At 47.4% G+C, this 7,187-nt stretch overlaps 1 non-coding gene across 1 annotated transcript; it reads left to right on the top strand.

Moving 5' to 3' along the window:
* Nucleotides 1-2,840: 2,840 nt before the first annotated feature.
* On the top strand, nucleotides 2,841-3,003 carry LOC136401745 (U1 spliceosomal RNA). The gene has a single exon (XR_010750746.1). It is a non-coding gene; the product is annotated as a U1 spliceosomal RNA (small nuclear RNA).
* Nucleotides 3,004-7,187: the final 4,184 nt, after the last annotated feature.

Below are 7,187 nucleotides of genomic sequence, written 5' to 3' on the forward strand. Positions count from 1 at the left end.
CCCATTTTATTGATGTTTTTTTATTGCTGATGCTGCCAACCAAAGGGAAGTCGTCAGGGATCTAGGCAGCCCCTGCAATGAGTGGCTCATGGTCATGGAACAAAGCGGTTTCCTTGGGTACATTTTGTAGGGTTTGCATGCCTGCTTCTCTGGTGTTGATTGAAAAACAGTGTGTACGTCAATGTAGTATATTCCCCAGGCACCGAGCTTACTGATTAGGACAGTTTCTTGGTACCAAAATAACTGTTACATGGTTCTTTAAAAAAGAAAATGCTATGAGATAGTACTTAGACCCTAGTTTTGGGTGGAATAAAAGTGCTACTTTTAATTAGAAGACTAGAAATTGAACTACATCATTGGTAGAGAACAGGAGCATGGCCTAGTCAAATGAATGGGGGAGGGGAGTCAGGTTCACAAATGAATCAGAAACTCATTTCTGCCTCTCAACAGCTATACAGCCCTGACTGGTTCTCTAAGCTTCCTATAATTCTCTGTAAACACAGAACAATGACTAACTCACAATGCGGCACAGCTTAAATCAAACACCGTACATTTATCAATGAGTCTTCCGTACAAACTCCCAAATGACTGTGAAGTGACAACGGCTCAGTAAACACAGGTGCCCTGTTGCTGTTATGGGAGAGGTGCAGGTCAGCCGACTCTTCTGGGCATCCCTGGGCTTCCCCACACTTCTGGCCTCCAACTGAGTGAGTGGCCACAGACCGGGTGGCTTTTCCTCAGGGTGAGAGCAGGAACCAGAAGGGGCATCAACCACACTGCTGCTGGATGGTGGAAGACTCCCTACCTGCTCACAGTTAGTGACCAAAGCATGTTACGTGGCCAAGCCCAGTGGGGCCGGAAGGAGTTGTTCACGTACACAGAGACATGGAAAAGGTGGGGAGTCATCAAATAATTGTTCACGAATGGTAATTCTGCCACAGGCTATACCCTTTTTTACAAACATTCACACACACCCCCGCCGATACATTCATGAGAACACCTCAGAAGTATAGTCCGTGCTCAGCAGAAAAGTCTTGTCTTGGCCAACGTCACACTCATAAGACTCGGGTCCTTTTAGTTTGCAGGGTCTAGTATAGTCCACATGCCCCAGTACAACAGTGATGTAAACACAGCCATTTGGCAAGGGAATAAATTGGTGGTCCCTAGGAATTCTGAACTCCTGCAGCAGGGTTAAGATGGTCCCTGCACTGGGAAGGGAGTGACCCTTGCCTATGTCTAACAGCGTCTCCTCAGTTCCCTGTTCTCTGTGGGCCCTGCCCTCCTGCCACAGGTCCTTCCTGTCTACCAGGGTCCCATTTCATGTCCCCGAGCTGCTCCCCCAGCCTGTGTCCTTCCCTTAGGCAGGTGGATGTTCACAGGTTGTCTCAAATCTGTCACCATCTCCTAAATCCAGGCTGGAAACACTCGGGCATGTCTGTGACGTTTATCCACGTGGTTCTGGTCACTCTCAGGTGCTGATACCCATAGTTTCCAACATGCTTGTCAGACTCACCAGGCTTCGGGGAGACACCATCATTGTTCTTTTCGCCCTGAGCCATTCGTCCAGCCAAAATTGCTCTCTGGGCCACATGAATGAAGTTATATACCTAAGCACAGGGCTGGAGGTTGCATACTGGACTGGCTTTTTGTCCTCTAGGCTGGTTTGTGGTTTGGGTTTTGTCCTGAGACTTTCACATGGAATAACTTTGCTGGTTGGAGAAGAGACACACATGTCTTTCTGAAAAGTTCTCTAAATTCTAGATTTTCCTTCTGCTCTTCCATTTGTATTGTGGACCACCCATCTTCCCTGACTAAAACAAGTGCCACTATGAGAACTACGCATTCTAACACGTGCAAAGGTGAGTCTGCGTCCACAGCCGCAGGGCCACCAGGAGCATTTCTACCATTCAGTTATTACCATCTGCCAGCTGTTAACCTCCATGCTCCGTTCAGATCAAGAGACTTGTGTTTTAGATATTTTTGCTGCATCATCGTCAACTTCCGGTATAAATTTCTGTGTTATAGAGCTTTTTCTGGAGGAAAAAAAAAATCAATCCAAATACCAGGGACTCAAGATAACAACTGTGGTTTTGTGGTCAGTTTAGATGGTTTTGCTGCTGCCCTGAGCTCCACTGGGCCACCTTACTTGTCTCTGTCAGAACCCAGGCCCTATGGGTGGCCACTGTCTGGAACTGGATGTGCTCATGGGGTGAGCAGGGGTTGGAGAAAATAGCACATGGTTGTTTCAGATCTGTTACAGTCTCTCTTAAATCCATGCTTGAGCCGGGACCCAGAGGATTGTCGTGTCTGTTGGCATTCAATCGGCCAGTGTGAATCACATGGCTAGACTCCCAATCGGTGGGTCAGAAGGTGAACTCCACCTACTGGAAAACATGCAGTCACAGGCCTTGGGCATTATGAGTGGAATGCAGTCTCCCGTGCACAGAGGAGGCCATCTCCCTGAAGCACAGAGCAGGAGTGTCTGATAAAGGGAGCTATTATTACATCATCATCCTGTCATCACAGTACGTTTTTAAAAATATTGTTTCCTAATTACAGTTGACACAAAATATTATATTATTTCAGGTGTCCAGAATAGTGGTCAGACATTATATACCTTACAAAGCGGCCCCCCTGATAAGCACAATGTCCACCTGACACCATGCACCATTACCAGATTATTATGGAACTGCATCCCTGTGCTATACTTTATAGTGACTTCTATTTACTGGTACAAGAGCAGTGTGCACTCTAAATTCTCCATAATTATGTAGTAACCATTAGTCTGTCATGTAGAAATTGCCGGTGAAACCTCTGGTACTTAATGGACCATGATTTGGACACTCACCTGGCAGGGGAGAGAGCACAATCACCAAGATGGCTATTCCGGGGCGGGGCTTCTTCAATGCATGCGGGACATGCTGACCCTGCAGTTTTCCCAAGCATGGGAAACACAACTGCATGACTTGTGGTAGTGGGGGACTGTGTTCACGCTCTCCCTTTAAAAAAACAGACATGATCTGGAGTGGTTTATGGTCAGTCTTAGGTACCATCTTCTTCTGTAAATGAATTGATCTTTGTGAAACATAAGAAGTACCTGTACTTTTTTTTTTTTTTTTTTTTTTTGCATTTTTCTGAAGCTGGAAACAGGGAGAGACAGTCAGACAGACTCCCGCATGCGTCCGACTGGGATCCACCCGGCACGCCCACCATGGGGCGATGCTCTGCCCACCAGGGGGCGATGCTCTGCCCATCCTGGGCGTCGCCATGTTGCGACCAGAGCCACTCTAGCGCCTGAGGCAGAGGCCACAGAGCCATCCCCAGCGCCCGGGCCATCTTTGCTCCAATGGAGCCTCGGCTGCGGGAGGGGAAGAGAGAGACAGAGAGGAAGGCGCGGTGGAGGGGTGGAGAACCAAATGGGCGCTTCTCCTGTGTGCCCTGGCCAGGAATCGAACCCGGGTCCTCCGCACGCTAGACCGACGCTCTACCGCTGAGCCAACCGGCCAGGGCCGTACCTGTACTTTTTAATGGAAAGACTAGCATGCAGGTGAATGTTGGCAATACCATGAGTGGTGGGAGGGCAGCAGGAAGGAGACAGAAATAGCGCTAGGGTTTTACCCCAGGAGTGGCAGCCTCCTCTCTTAACCACATCGACAGTCCCTGAGTCCTGTTTGTGTTTGAGAGATAAGCCACAGGCCGTCACTCTGACCCACAGAGGTTTATATTTTTAGAAGAGATGAAATAACTAGCACTTGAATTTTTACATCTGCAATGTGAACCAATAATCCCATGAAATTGGATGAACACTAAAACCTTCTGTAAAAAATAGATTAGCCCCATGTTCTGAGATTAAAAATATATATATATATATAAATATTTGAAGAGAAAGATTTCCTCCTCCTCAGCTGTGAATTAAATTTCTTTGGGAACATGTGGAAAGCCACACGTTTCCCACAGAAGGTGACAGGCTGAGCTGTGTTATTTGTTGTTTTAAACTTAGTAAGAGACCACAACTATAACCTATTTCCCCTGAACAACAGTGTGCTCCCTGCCATCTTCCTCCGGGCCCTTTCATGTTGACACACAGGAGCACCCACAGCACGTGCCCCTGAGGGCTCCGCCCGGGCTCGGCGTGGCCGCCTGTACATCCCCGCACGCTACGGCCACGGCCCAAGTCCAGCCTGACTTTTCTAAAGCAGCATGGCCCTTTGCTCGGCGTCAGACCCATCGCAGCATCACATAGTTTTCAAAAGTATAGTGGGAGAGGAATGCCTTTGAACTTGGTGATGCTCAGAAAGTTTACTGTGAAGTTTCTCTTCTTCATCTGTCACTGTATGTCAGTATATACATCTATATAACTTACATCTTTCATTCTCATCAAGAATGTTAAAAATGTTGACGGTCGCCATGAGAGCTCATCTTTACTAAGTGTTTTAAATGTTGGTACATGTAAGACACACACCCATTAAAAGTCAGAGAAGCCGGCCCAGGCAGCTGGCACGGCCTCCTCTGCTCCGTGCTCATGGCAGGACATCGCTGTACAGTGAGGAACGAGGCCTCAGCCATTCGGAGTGTAGAAGGTCTCACTCCTGGAGTGAACTTGGCCTCTTGGCTTGTGCAGAGAAACCCTTGGAAACACTGGGAAGAGAGTGCTGCAAACCGAGACCGTGCAACCTCACCGCTGGGGTTCATACACATGAAGACTGTCTAATGAGAGCGTTTAATGAAATAAGAGCCCAAGTGAAATTTATTCACATTGTAACAGAATGAAACATTTAAAAGTCTGTGTGATGATGTAATAATGGGCCTAGATGACCAGGGTGCCTCTCGAGGAGCCGGCACTGATTTAGGACCATCACCTCGGATGTTGGCCCAGTTAGAGCCGAAGGCTTTGTTCCCCCCACAATCCTCCTTCCCCAGTTCATGGGACTCATTCTGGCTCTGATTAGTGGTGGCCAGAGGCCGGAAGAGCTCATGGGTGGCCCTGGCACAGGCTTGTCCCCGTGGGTGTGTCTTCACAGCAAGGTTCCTGTGTGACTAGTGGCACAGTGACCTTGGGATAGTGAGATAGGCCCTGACTTGTTTGGACACTTGGTCCTGCAGGACCGAACAAGGACCAGAAAGGAGGTTCTGAGAGGCACGAGGATGCTGCTCTAGAATGAGGGAGGGAAGTGTGCTCTCGCGTGCTGGTGTGCTTCTTTCTTCTTGCCACTAAATTCTGGGATAAGGTCAATGGAGAAGGGTCCAGAAAGGCAGCAGACATTCTCTAACCTCACGTGGTTCAGACAGACCCACGGAGTAGGAGGCCATGTGGGGCTCTGTGGGGTGGGGCCTGTAGAAGCCAACATCCTCTCGATGCTCTTCGCCAAGAACTGCCTACTTCTCCGCTCCGAGGATGGAGGACAGCCGCACACACCAAGTTCAAGGGGGCTGCAGGGCCACGAGCCAGGCGAGAGCTTTGCGCACGGGGTTTAAGGAAGGGCGGGACAGGTCATGGGAGGAAGGTCCCCTTCCTGGGTTTGACTTTGCAGACTCCTCGCTCCATGGGACCCAGTGTGGAAGGACTGCAGGAGACCTCTGCCCTCCCAGGCACGTCCCTCCAATCTGTGTCTGACACTTGGACGCAGGTGACACAGCTTCGTGGTCTGCACTGGATTGCTCATTTTTCACATTTCTTTTCTTCAGTTTTGTTCCCGTGGTGCTCAAGCAGTTGCTTTAAGGGTTCCTGCTATTTCTTCCCCTACTCTCCTTTCCTCTTATTTTATTTTTTTAGAGATTTTATTTTTTTAGAGCAGTTTGAAGTTCACAGAAAAGCTGAGTGAAGAGTACGGAGCGTTCCCATGGACTCACCACCCTTGGACGGCACAGCTTCCCCGCTGTCCATATCCCCCACCGAGGGGTCCATGCGTCACAACCCACGAGTCCACACTGACACTGTCACCCAGAGCGCACAGTTCATGTCAGGGCTCAGTCTTGTGTTCTGTGTTCTGTGGGTTTGGACCGGTGTCAAAATATTACTTTTATGGTAGCCACACTGATACATATTCAATATAATATAAGCATCTAAATATTCAAAGTCTGATCTTCAACATGTTGACAGAATCACGGACTATTATGGCAACTGGACCTGCTATTCAGGGAGAACCTCCCCTCAGGTCATTTATTTGTGGGGCTCAGCCTATGCTGAGGGGGTAGAAGGAGCGGGGGAGGGGGAATTCTGTCAACAATAATGCAGACTTTCTGTGAACACTTTCCCCTCTGAGTCAGGCTGGAGTTGTGGCCTAGTCTGGCCCCAAAGACCAATCACTATGGAGGATATTGTGTAACTTTCAGGGTCTAAGCTGTAGTAATCATAAATCCAGTGTTCCTTTCTGCATTATCCCAGACTGGTAGGGGTGACAATCATTGGAGGAATGAATCCTAGTATTGGTGACATCCTCTTTTTTTATGTTTTCTCCCTACTTTTTTGCCTTATTCTCTTAAACTATTCCTATTTATTTAAAAAAGTTCAGCTTATACAACACCCTGTGGAGGAAGCCCTTTGGGACTTTTCTCATCACTCTACAGGACAGAGCTAATCTTCCCTTATCCTCAGTTTTATATGTAATTCTGGTACAGCGCCACAGAGTAACTTCTTGTTTACATGAACATCTCGTAGGTAAGGTTTCCTCAGCTGAACATGGGGTGTCTCATCCTTCTCTGTATTACAACACCAAGCACAAACCCACCCCCTGTATGTGCTCAATAAGTAGTTTTTATTTGAATTAATGAACAGTTACTTAGTTCTTCATTCCCTTTAATTGAGACTTACTTTTATTTTCTTATTTCTTTCGTATTATAGTGAATTCAATTACAAAACCATTCACTGTTCAGATGTGCAAAAAAAATGTGACTTCTAAGTTAACTAGTTTTATTACAAGAACCCACTCAATTGGATAAATCAAGAAAATTAAACTGGTCCAATTCGGTAAATTAATTATGTTGATAACCCAGAACTACTTGCATGGCCCCACCAAATGTTAAGCCTTTTTACTATGTGCTTATTTTCAAGATAGTATTTGGTGGGGATGTCCAGCGGCGCTTCCAAGAGTTTATGGTGATCTGCCACACCAGTCTCTGCTGTAGACAACGTCATCCATTGTCACTGTCAATCTATGCTGGTCTATGGGGTTTGGCAAAAGTGAGCT

This window comes from Saccopteryx leptura, chromosome 3 (genome assembly GCF_036850995.1).
Source record: "Saccopteryx leptura isolate mSacLep1 chromosome 3, mSacLep1_pri_phased_curated, whole genome shotgun sequence".
NCBI classification, from domain to species: Eukaryota; Metazoa; Chordata; class Mammalia; order Chiroptera; family Emballonuridae; genus Saccopteryx; species Saccopteryx leptura.